Genomic DNA, 12,900 nt, shown 5'->3' on the forward strand with positions numbered 1-12,900 from the left:
ACTAGTATTTCACTACAATGAAGATAATGTTTTCAATTTTTTAATTTTAAGCAGCTAAAACTGGTATGCTTGAATGGGATGGACTTTAGGCCAAAACAGAATAAGGTAAACACAGAATGATTCAATGCAGAGCTGTCTCCCAAGCTGTTAAATTATTTAGCTAATCATACAGCTCTTAGTCAAACCCAAAGTGATAGTAAACCCTCTAACTGCTTGTTTTCAAGGAAAAACTTAAGATATCCTACAAACTGACTACGCTGAGTACACAGCTCCCCCAACGCTCCCCCCAACCCCGCCCCAATGCAATCATTTAGTCAACTCAATTTTCTCATTAACAAAATGTTCAAATACAATGCAAGGAACTTTTAGCCAAGGGGAAAAAAAAGTCAGTCTTTTTTTGTTTAGCACATTGGGAGGCTGAGGTGGGAGGGCTGTTTGAGGCCAGTAGTTCAAGACCACCCTGGGCAACATGGCAAGACCCTGTCTCTACAAAAAATAAAATTAGCTGGGGTGGTGGTGCATGCCTGTAGTCCCGGCTACTCAGGAAGATTCCTTGAGCCCAGGAGGTTAAGGCTGCAGTGAGCCATGATCATGTCACTGCACTCCAGCCTGGGCGACAGAGGGAAACCCCGCCTCAAAAAAAAAGCCAAGCATGATGGATTATGCCTGTAATCCCAGAACTTTGGGAGGCAGAGGTGGGCAGATGGCATGAGCTCAGGAGTTTGAGACCAGCCTGGGTAACATGGCAAAACCCTGTCTCTACAAAAAATACAAAAATTAGCTGGGCATTGTGACATGTGCCTATGTTCTCAGCTACTTGGGAAGCTCAGGTGGGGGGATTGCTTGAGCCCAAGAAGTGGATGCTGCAGTGACCGGTGATTGTGCCACTGCAGCCTAAGCGACAAAGCAAGACACTGTCTCAAAAAAAAAAAAAAAAAAAAAAAAATTCATTCCCATCTGCTAAATACAACATACAAATTTTTAAATATAAAGCATGCCCTAAAAATCCTCTGTGCTCTGCCTATTTATCATTCCCTCTCCCCCTCCCCCTGGCAATCACTCATCTTTTTGCTGCCTCCATAGTTTTGCCTTTTCCCGAGTGTCATTTAGTTGGACTCATACAGTGTGTAGTCTTTTCAGATTGGGTTCTTTCATTTAGTATTATGCATTTTAAGTTTCCTCCATGTCTTTTCATAGCTTGATAGCTCATTTCTTTTTAGCACTGAATAACACATCACTGTCTGGATGTACCACAGTTTATTTATCCACTCACCTACTGAAGGACATCTGGGTTGCTTCCAAGTTTGGACAATTATGAATAAAACTGCTATAAACATTCATGTGCAGGTTTTTGTGTAGACATAAGTTTTTTATTCATTTGGGTAAATATCAAAAAGCATGATGGCTGGATCATATGGTAAGAGTATGCTTAGTTTTGTAAGAAACTGCCAAACTGTCTTCCAGATTAGCTATATTATTTAGCATTCTCACCAGCAATGAATTCCCATTGCTCCACATCCTCCTTGGCATGTGGTGTTGTCAGTGTTTTGGATTTGGCCATTCTAAAAGGTACATTGGTATCTCATTGTTGTTTACAAAGGACTTTTTTAATTAAAAAATAAAAAGGCATTTGACTATATTTGAAGATATGCAAAAAACTTTCCCCACTTTTTTTTTTTATTTTGAGATGGATTCTTGCTCTGTTGCCCAGGCTAGAGTTCTCCTGCCTCAGCTTCCCAAGTAGCCAGAATTACAGGTGCCCACCACTGCGCCCGGCTGATTTTTTTTTTTTTTTTTTTTTTCATTTTTAGTAAAGATGCGGTTTCACCATCTTGGCCAGGCTGGTCTTGAACACTCCTGACCTCGTGATCCACCCGCCTCGGCTTTCCAAAGTGCTGGGATTACAGGCATGAGCCACTGTGCCCAGCCAAAACTTTCACATTTTTAAAAACAATCTTTGTTAGCCAGGTGCGGTGGCTCATACCTGTAATCCCAGTACTTCGGGAGGCTGAGGCAGGCAGATCACTTGAGGTCAGGAGTTCCAGACCAGACTGACCAACATCATGAAACACCGTCTATACTGAAAATACAAAAATTAGCCAGGCGTGATGGTGCACACTTGTAATCCCAGCTACTCGGGAAGCTGAGGCAGGAAAATCACAAACCCGGGAAGTGGGAGCTGCAGTGCGCCAAGATCGCGCCACTGCACTCCAGCCTGAGCAACCAAGCCAGGCTCCGTCTCCAAATAATCATCATCATCATCATCTTCAGCATCACCTTTGTCATATTTCTGATAGCCTAGCATGTTATCAACATTGAGAAAGCTATATATTACCTAAAGATATCTGCAAACTATCAAGATAAGTAACAAATGTGTACGGTTAAAAAAAAAAAAAAAGCAAAGATTAATAAAATGAGAAAATACTGCCAAGTAGAGGAAGTAGTTTAAGAATACTTACAGATTCACAAAATAAATGGGTATGTAAAAAGTTCAGTGTCCATTTAAACATCCATATTTTCTTTGATCAAAAGCAGAACACTTATGGTTTTTTGTAAAATGTTTTGTTATTATAAGCCTAATACTAAAGGCATATAATTTCTCTAAGGCTCATTCTTCTGTTGTACTCATGATATTTTTCTAAGTTTTTTTTCATATTCTGATTGAGAAAAATTAGTCTGATTTTGCTTGGGTATTATTTAAACAATAAATGGTAGGTATTTTTGACTGTAAATCACTCACATACCCATAATATTTAAAAATCATTTGGTACTGTGAAAAATATTCCAATAAGGAAAACCTTGCATCTAAAGGAAACACTGCATGTTCTTAATTTATAGATTCAAGACCATATTCCTCCCAGAGAATATATATGTACGTATATATATATACGTGAAGCATAAATATCATATTCAAAAGCATGTTTAAAAACAAGGATACTTTACACTGTATTTATTCATCAGCTGTTCAATAATTTTAAATCCAAATAAAATTACCCAAAGTTACTTTACTTTGTTTAGAAGCGCTTAAGGTCATTTATAAATGCCCATGGATAACAGATTATCCCCAAGCAGTAATATCCTGTCTTGAGATAGAAAATACTTGTTTTCCCAACAACCTCTAGGCGTAACATAAATAGAATCATCAATAAGCTATGTCTCTTCTTTTTGAAACCAAAGTGCAATGACATATAAAAAAGTATAGATTTGGGTGCTGTTAACCACCGATAACCTCCCTAGGTGCCTACATCCATGGCAACTATAGAGGCAAAAATTCTATACTTTAAGCCATCAGTTTGAACAATCAGCAAATTAAAAAAAATACAGACGCCCTTACTGACCAATCCCAGTGGCAGCAACTAAATCAAGTAGCTATGCTAAACTGAAAATATGAGAAAAATATATTAAGTAAAATTAATAGGCCAGGCAGTGGTTCACACCTGTAATCCCAGTACTTTGGGAGGCTGAGGTGGGCAGATGACCTGAGGTCAGGAGTTCAAGACCAGCCTGGCCAACATGGTGAAACCCCGTCTCTACTAAAAATACAAAAATTAGCTGGGCATAGCAGCATGCTCCTGTAATTCCAGCTAATTTGGGAGGCTGAGACAGGAGAATCACTTGAACCCAGGAGGCGGAGGTTGCAGTAAGCCAAGATCGTGCCATTGCACTCCAGCCTGGGTGACAGAGTAAGACTCTGTCTCAAAAAAAACAAAAAAAAAAAAGACAGTCTAGAAAGTAAGTATTGATTAGTAACTGTCATGGCTCTCTCCAAGAAATACTAACATAACAAATCACAGTTTTCTATGGCAGCACATACTGAAGTCCCCTCTAAAAAAGTGACTCTCGACCAGATGTGATTTTGCCCCTCAGGAGACATTTGGCAATGTTTAGAGATGGTTTTGGTTAACACAACTTAGGTGGCTTGGCAGGGGTGCTACTGAAATCTAGTAGGTAGAGGTCACAGATGCTGTTAAACACCTACAGAACTCAGGACAGCCCCCACAACAAGAAATATCTTGTCCCAAATGCCAATGGTGCTAAGGTTAAAAATCCCTGCACAAATATGACCTAAGCATGAGTCCAGAGTATAGTATCCATTGAAAAAAGCATTTAGAAAATCAAGTACCATGCAAAGAAATCATTGTCAGAGAGAAATGAAAAAGCCAGAGGTTATGAATTGTATTTATTTCCAAATTCTTCGTAAAAGATGATGATATTCTAGCCATCAAAAGTATCTCTAGATGCTGAGAAGCAGACAGCTATTCCACCAAAGGCTGAGCATCCCAGCAATTTCCAACTGGAGACAAATAATAGGATATAACTATCATTCAATGAGCACCAACCATGTGACAAACATTATACACAGTGTTTTACGCGTCAGTAATCACAACTTTTAAGTTGGAGGTGCTTTAATTATCTTTATTTTAGAGTGGCATAAGCGCATTCTGAAATTTGCCTTTGGTCACATGGTTAGTGGGTGGCACAGTGGGATTTAACCCAAGCAGTCTGGCTCTACAGTCCCAGCAGCAGAGACTACATCATGCTGCCCCCGTCTCTTATGATGGACTTGGAAAACTCTGAGGACAGAGCAGGAGAACAGAGAAAAACTTGACAGGAATTCTGGGCATTTCCCCGAGTACTAAGCAGCAGCCACTGATTTCTGAGTGGTGGGTAGGGGAGCTGAGAAAGACATGGCCAACATGATTACTATAGAAATTGCTCAAGATTAGAAGACAGATAAGCTTTCTATGTGGTAAGAGTGTACAGGTATATGCGTTATAAATTTTACTAATATGTCTCCCATGAAACTTAAAAATTGTAAAACAATTTTTGTTAATTTTATATAGCCAGCCGGGTGCAGTGGCTAACACCTGTAATCCCAGCACTATGGGAAGCTGCGGCGGGTAGATCAACTGAGGTCAGGGGTTCAAGACCAGCCTGGCCAACATAGTAAAACCCCACCTCTACTAAAAATACAAAAAATTAGCCGGGCATGGTAGTGGGCACCTGTAATCCCAGTTACTTGGGAGGGTGAGGCAGGAGAATTGCTTGAACCCAGGAGGCGGAGGTTGCAGTGAGCCCAGATCGCACCACTGCACTCAAGCCTGGCAACAGAGTGAGACTCTGTCTCAAAAAAAAAAAAAAAAAAGGATTTTAGAAATAGAAGGAAAGAGAGATTATAGTCTTATAGTCTGGTAGTTCTCAACCTTGGTTAGCCTTTATGGAAGAAACAATATCAATTCCACATAAACTCTTCCATAAAGTTGAGGCAAACATTACCCTAATATCAAATGAAACAATTAAGAGTGCAAGAAAACTATGGACTTCATGAACATAAATGCAAATAAAGTTTTTTTTGAAGTTTAGCAAATCAAATCCAGCAATATAAAAAAAAGAGTGATCCATCATTATACCAAGTGGTGACTACCCCAGTAATGCAAGCAAGGTTGATTTAATGTTCAAAATAATAAAAACCACCTATTAAGAAACTTAAAACAATATACATGATCATCTCAATAGATACATAAAAAGCATCTGAAAAATCCAACGGCGATTCCTATTTAAAAAGAAAACCTTCATTTAAAAAATAAAAGGGAATTTACTTAGCCTGATAAATGGCATCAATGAAAAATCTATAGCTAACATTAATGGTGAAATTCTGAATGCTTTTCTCCTAAGATCAGAAACAGGGCAAGGATGTTAGCTCTCACTTCTATTGAAGTTTACACCAGAAGTTCTAGCCCATGCAATCAAGCAAGAGAGAAGATATAAAAGTCATGGAGACTGGAAGAAGAATTAAACTCATGTTTATTCACAAACAATAAATTATATATATGTAAAAAATCCTATACAATCTACAAAAAATCTAACAGAATTAATGAATAGATTTAACAGGTAACAGAATACAAGATTAATATGCCCCCTGCAAAAAAATCAAGTGTATTTATTTCTACATACAGGCAAAAGTAAAAAAGAAATTCTTTTTTTTTTTTTTTTTTTTGAGACAGAGTTTCCCTCTTGTTGCCTAGGCTGGAGTGCAATGGCACCATCTCGGCTCACTGCAACCTCTGCCTCCCAGGTCCAAGTGATTCTTCTGCCTCAGCCTCCTGAGTAGCTGAGATTACAGACATGCGCCACCATGGCTGGCTAATTTTGTATTTTTAGTAGAGACGGGGTTTCTCCATGTTGGTCAGGCTGGTCTCGAGCTCCCGACCTCAGGTGATCCACCCACCTCGGCCTCCCAAAGTGCTGAGATTACAGGTGTGAGCCACTGCACCCGGCCAGTAAAATTTTTTAAAGTATCATTTACAATGACATAAAAAAATAGAGATTAATATGAAAACAGATGTGCAAACCAGTTGACATGGTTTAGCTCTGTGTCCACACCCAAGTCTCATGTCCAGTTGTGGTTCCCAGTGTTTGAGGAGGGGCCTGGTGGGAGGTGACTCAATCATGGGGACAGACTTCTCCCTTGCTGTTCTCATGACAGAGTTCTTAAGACAGCTGGTTATCTGAAAAGTGTGTGGCACTTCCCCCTTCACTCCTGTTCTCTCTGTCTCTCTCCTGCTGGCCTTGTGAGGATGTGCCTGCTTCCCCTTCACCTTCCACCATGATTGTTAAGTCTTCTGAGGGCTCCCCAGAAGCAGAAGTCTGTACGGGGCCCAGATGTGCCTGCTTCCCCTTCACCTTCCACCATGATTGTTAAGTCTTCTGAGGCCTCCCCAGAAGCAGAAGTCTGTACGGGGCCCACAGAACCATGAGCTGATTAAGCCTCTTCTCTTTATAAATTACCCAGTCTCAGGTATGTTTTTACAGCAGTGTGAGACTGGACTAATACACCAGTACACTGGAAACTGTAACACATTACTGAGAAAAATTAAAGAACTAAATAAATGAAGACATACCTTTTATTCATGGGTCAGAAGAATCAATATTAAGATGTTATTCTTCCCAAACTATGGACTTCATGAACATAAATGCAAACTGATCTACAAATTTAACACAATCCCAGTGAAATACCTAAGGTGGTTTTTTTTTATTCATTGAAAGTGATCTTTTTTCTTTCCTTTTATCTTTAATAATTTCAGCTTTTATTTTAGATTCAGGGAGTACACATGCAGGCTTGTTACATGGGTATATTGTGTGATGCTGGGGTTTAGGGTATGAATGATGGCATCACCCAGGTAGTAAGCACAATACCTAATAGGTAGTTTTTCAGCCCTGTTCCCCCCATGACATATTTTTTTATAGAAATTAACATGCTTATTCTAAAATATATATGGAAATACCAACGGCCTAGAAAAGCTAACGCTGAAACAACTTTGAAAAAGAAAAATAAAATTGGAGGATTTACACTATTGATATGGTCTGGCTCTGGGTCCCCACTCAAATATCATCTCAAATTGCAATCCCTATATGTTGGGGGAGGTGCTTGGTGGGAAGTGATTGAATCATGGGGGAGGACTTCTCCCTTGCTTTTTCTTGTGATAGTGAGTTCTCATGAGAGATGGTTGTTTGAAGGGGATGTGTGGCACTTCCCCCTACACTCTCTCTCCTGCTCTGCCATGCTAAGACATGCTTGCTTCCCCTTCACCTTCTGCCGTGATTCTACGTTTCCTGAGGCCTCCCAGTCATGCTTCTTGCCTGCGAACCAGGAGTCAATTAAACTTCTTTTCTTCATAAATTACCCAGTCTCAGGTATTTCTTTACAGCAGTGTGAGAACAGACTAACACAACTACGTAATTTCAATAGTTATTACAAAGTTTCAGTAATCATGGCAATAAGGTACTGACAAAGATTAACATCAAGAGAACAGAGTCTAGAAACAAACACAAACATACATGGTCAATTAATTTTCAACAAAACTGCCAAGGACGCCAGGTGTGGTGGCTCATGCCTGTAATCCCACCACTTTGGGAGGGCAAGGAAGGCAGACTGCCTGAGCTCAGGAGTTCGAGCCCAGCCTGGACAACATGGCAAAACCCCATGTCTAACAGAGAAATACAAAAAATTAGCTGGGCATGGTGGTGTCCCTGTGGTCTTAACTACTTGGGAGGCTGGGATGAGAGGATCACTTGAGCCTGGGAGGTCCAGGCTGCAGTGAGCCATGATGGTGCCGCTGCAGTGAGCCGTGATGGTGCCACTGCACTCCAGCCTGACAGAGGAAGATCTTGTCTCAAAAAAAAAAAAAAAAAAAAACTGCCAAGGATATTCACTGGGGAGGATAATCTCTAACTAACAGTGCTAGAGCAATTAGAGTACCATATTTTAAACAAACGAACCTCGAACTTTACCTCATACTATATAAAAAAAAAAAAAAAACACAGTAGCCCCCAATCTCTATCCCTTATCTACAGTTTCACTGCAGTTTGTAACCTGTAGCCAACAGGGTCAAAAGATATTAAGTGGAAAATTCCAGAAATAAACAATTCACAAGTTTTAAATTGTGTGCCAGTCTGAGTAGTGTGATGAAATCTCATGCTGTCTCTTTCAGTCCTGCTTGGACATGATTCATCCCTTTGTCCAGCATATTCACACTGTTTAGTATACCTGCCTACTAGTCAATCAGTATCTGTCTCAGTTATCAGACTGTCAGTCTCACAGTGTGTTTAAGAAACCCTTATTTTACTTAATAATGGCCCCAAAGCACAAGAGTAGTGATGCTGGAAATTCAGGTATGCCAAAAAGAAACCATAAGGGGCTACCTTTTTAAGTGAAAAGGTGAAAATTCTCAATTTAATAAGGGAAGAAAAAAATCGTATAGTGAGGTTGTCAAAATCTATGGTAAGAATTAATCTTCCACCTATGACATTGTGAAGAAGGAAACAGAAATTCATGTGGTAACTGCAGTTTTAGGCATCCACTGAGGGTCTTGGAATATATATCCTCCACAAATAAGGGTGGGACTACTCTATGTTCAACATGGATCACAGGCCTAAATTTAAGAGCCAAAATTATAAAATATCTAGAAGAAAACACAGGAAAACCTTGGTGACTATGAGTTTCGCAAGGATATCTTCAACACCAAAACAAAAGCATGATCCATAAAACAAAAAGTTGATAAATTAGACTTTCAAGAACTTTTGCCCCTTGAAAAACATTATTAGGAAAATAGGCTAGGCATGGTGGCTCCTGTCTGTAATCTCAACATTTTGGGAGGCCAAGGAAGGAGAAGCACTTGAGACCAGGAGTTCAAGACCAGCCTGGGCAAATATAGCAAGACCCCGTCTTTACAAAGTAATACAAAATCAGCCAGGCGCCTATAGTCCTAGCTACTCAGGAGGCTGAGGCAGGAGGACTGCTTGAGCCCAGAGGCTGCAGTGAGCTATGATCGTACCATTGCACTCCAGTCTTGACAACAGATTGAGATCTTGTCTCTAAAACAAGTAAATAATTTTTTTAAAAAAAGAAAATAACCCACACACTGGGAAAAAATATTTACAAATCATGTATATGATAAAGAATGTATATCCAACATAAAGAACTGTCAAAATTCAGTAATAAAAAAAATTTCTAATGGGCAAAACATTTTAATAGACACTTCACCAAAGAAGATATATTGATGGTAAAAAAGTACATAAGATGCTTTAGTCATTAGAGAAGTGAAAATTAAACCACAATGAGATTCTACTCTATACTTTGGCCTATTAGAATGGCTAAGTTTTTAAAAAACCGAGCCAAGAAAACAACCGGAACTTTCATACACTAAAGATGAGAATGCAAAATGCTACAACTTTGGGAGAAAGTTTGAAGGTTTCTTAAAAAGGTAAACAGGCCAGACACGGTGGCTCACACGTATAATCGCAACACTTTGGGAGGCCGAGGTGGGAGGATTGCTTGAGCCAGGAGTTCAACATGAGCCTGGGCAACATAGTAAGACCCCATTTCAATTAAAAAAAAAATAGCCAGGCATGGTGGTGTGCACCTGTGATCCCAGCTACTAAGGCAGCCGAGGTAGAAGGATTGCTTGAGCCTGGGAGATCAAGGCTACAGTGTGCCATGATCACACAACTGCATTCCAGCCTGAGTGAAGGAGCAAGACCCTATCTCAAAAAAAGAAAAAAAGTTAAATATGCAGCTACCATATGACCCAGACATTCCACTCCTAGATATTTACCCAAGAAAAATGAAAACATTTGTTCACCCAAAGATTCAACTGAACTCAAATGTTCTTAAGAGCTTTATTTATAACAGCCCAAAACTGGAAACTGTTGAACAGGCCAGGCACAGTGGCTCATGACTGTAATCCCAACACTTTCGGAGGCCAAGGTGAGAGGATTGTTTCAGGCCAGTAGTTCAAGACCAGCCTGGGCAACACATCAAGTCCCTGTTTCTACAAAAAACAAACTTTGCTGGGAATGGTGGCACATACCTGTAGTCCCAACTGCTCAGGAAGATCACTTGAGCCCAGGAGGTTGAGGCTGCAGTGAACCACGCTCATGCCACTGCACTCCAGCCTAGGCTAGTATAAACAAGGTCAAAATATGTTCAGGATGGGTGTGGTGGTTCACGCCTGTAATCCCAGCACTTTCGGAGACCGAGGCAGGTGGATCACCTGAGGTCAAGAGTTCGAGACTAGCCTGGCCAACATGGTGAAACCCCGTCTCTACTAAAAATACAAAAATTAGCTGGGTGTGGTGGTGGGTGCCTGTAATCCCAGCTACTCAGGAGGTGAGACAGGAGAATTGCCTGAACTCAGGAGGCAGAGGTTGCAGTGAGCTGAGATTGTGCCATTGCACTCCAGTCTGGGTGAGGGGAGTGAAACTCCATATCAAAAAAAAAAAAAAAAAAAAAAGGAACATGTTCAGACCCAAACTAAGAAGTTGCAAGGGTACCTGTAAAAGGATCACATATCATCTATTATAAGCCAAGTGTATGAGAACTCTTTCATTCAAAGTAACAAATCCTCTAGAAAAAGTAGATTTAGTCCATGTTTTAATGTGAAAAAAAACTGAAGTAACATTCTAACACTTCATATGAAATCCTTCAACTTTTTCCTTTTCCTACCTTCCAATTTCGGGCTCTGCCTCTCTGGTGGTACATGGCAAATCCAAGAATTGAGTATTTTTTCACAAATTTAATATCTGTTTATATAAACAATCACCTGTATATAAAACTAAGCATGTTATACTCCATCAAAAAAAAACTAATTCAAGAAACTGGTTTTAATTACCAGAAAACTGAACTTGATAGTATCAAAAACTGAACTAATGAATCCTTTTCATAAAGCTAATTACTTTAGCTTTTCTATTTCTTCAGGAAAATATTTTAAATTAAGTCTTGTACAAAGGCCAGGTATTATGGCTCACACCTATAATCCCAGCACTTTCGGAGGCCAAGGTGGGAGGACTGCTTGAGCCCAGGCGTTCAAGGCCAGCCTGGGCAACATAGTGAGACCCTATCTCTACCAAAAAAAAAATTTTTTTTTAAAGTAGCCAGGCACAGTAGCATGTGACTGTGAGTGAGCACCAGCTTCTTGGGAGGCTTAGGTAGAAGGATTACTTGAGCCCAGGAGGTCAATGAGCTTATAATCACACCACTGCACTCCAGCCTGTGAGCGACAAAGCAAGACCTTGTCTCTTAAAAAAAAAATTAAAAAAAATAAAGTCTTGTATACAAAGTTTTGAACAATATGAAAGTCTGAATAGCTGTAACAGCCATCCCATACTTTTGAACTGAACCAAATTATACAATATTTTAATGTTAGATAGACATAGAAGATGTGTAAAGAGGTGTTAAAACTAGTATGACTATTCTGAGAAGCAGGGTTTAGAATGTGTATAAGCCGTATCTAAAATCTACAAGTCTCCATTAAAAACAGTAGAGTAAAACAGAAAAATCTTAGTAACCCAACCGTCTGAGATAAAACTTGATAAAGTATAAAGAAAAGCTCCATCCAGGAGAGGGTTCCAAGGTACCAACATCTTAATTACAAAAGGATTTAAAAGAAAGGTAAGGCCAATGCTGACTCACACTGATCCAAAACAACTAGCATTAAACAAAGAGCTAACCCTTAACTTTTTGGCATGAATAAAATGCCTACAAAAGTATCCACTCTACTCATACAAATGACTGCCAAGAAGGTGGTGCTTTGTATTGAGCAGAAAGGTTAGAAGGGAAAGGGTGTCAACTTTAAAATTGCTCCTAAAATAGTTGATTAGAAGGATAAAGAACAAGAGAACTTACAATGGCTTTGAGTCAAGCTTGGTTCCAGGAAAAGGATACTCTGACCCTACGTGAAAGCAAAAACCAGCCACTGAAAAGTAGACACCCAGATTTTGCCAGCAGAAGGAAGAGTATTGTTCATTTCCCACAAAGGTAGCAGAGTCTTTAACTTCAATTCCTAGGTTTTCCTGGCAAATAGATACTCTGCAAAAGCAACAAAGCAAACTAAATATAATGCTCTTCACAATTTCAATCCTGCACTCAAAACGCCAGCTTCACAAACTCATCAAAGGTCACAGAGGAGCTAATTTCCTGTTTTGTTACTTAAAACTCATTACCTTCCTTCTGAGCTAACCAATACAGAATAATTTCCTTCTTGTTTTGAAGCTGACAAAATAATGACAGTATACGTGTAACATACTAAAAAAAATTTTTAGACAGTTACTAAGAGTCAAGGAATACAGTTTGATATTTTCTGAAAACAAATTGCACAGAATCTATGTCTATTATTACTCCACTTCAGGAATATTTATTTTTCTTTACAAATTTTAAAACCTTTATTTTGAAGTTATTTTACCAGAAGATAAAAACTGGGGGGGGGGGGGGGGGGGGGGAGAATGAAACATTTTATAAATATTTATCAAAAACCCATTATAAGCCATGCACCTTGCTGGGACCTGTAGTCCCAGCTACTCAGAAGCTGAGGCAGCAGGATTGCTTGAAGTCAGGAGCTCGAG

The 12,900-nt window shown here is 39.6% G+C and overlaps 1 protein-coding gene across 5 annotated transcripts in view; it reads right to left on the reverse strand.

Annotated features, from left to right (window-relative positions):
* Positions 1-12,900, reverse strand: part of CNOT6L (CCR4-NOT transcription complex subunit 6 like) — a 106,553-nt gene that overhangs the window by 75,283 nt on the left and 18,370 nt on the right. Inside the window, exon 1 of one of the 5 annotated variants that reach the window (XM_055384557.2) lies at positions 12,185-12,202. The exons of the other annotated variants lie outside the window; for them this stretch is intronic. The gene's annotated coding sequence lies outside the window, so the exon portion shown is untranslated. Of the gene's footprint in view, positions 1-12,184; positions 12,203-12,900 lie in introns of those variants that run through there. 5 annotated transcript variants of the gene reach the window in all.

This window comes from Gorilla gorilla, chromosome 3 (assembly GCF_029281585.2).
Source record: "Gorilla gorilla gorilla isolate KB3781 chromosome 3, NHGRI_mGorGor1-v2.1_pri, whole genome shotgun sequence".
In the NCBI taxonomy this organism is placed as follows: Eukaryota; Metazoa; Chordata; class Mammalia; order Primates; family Hominidae; genus Gorilla; species Gorilla gorilla.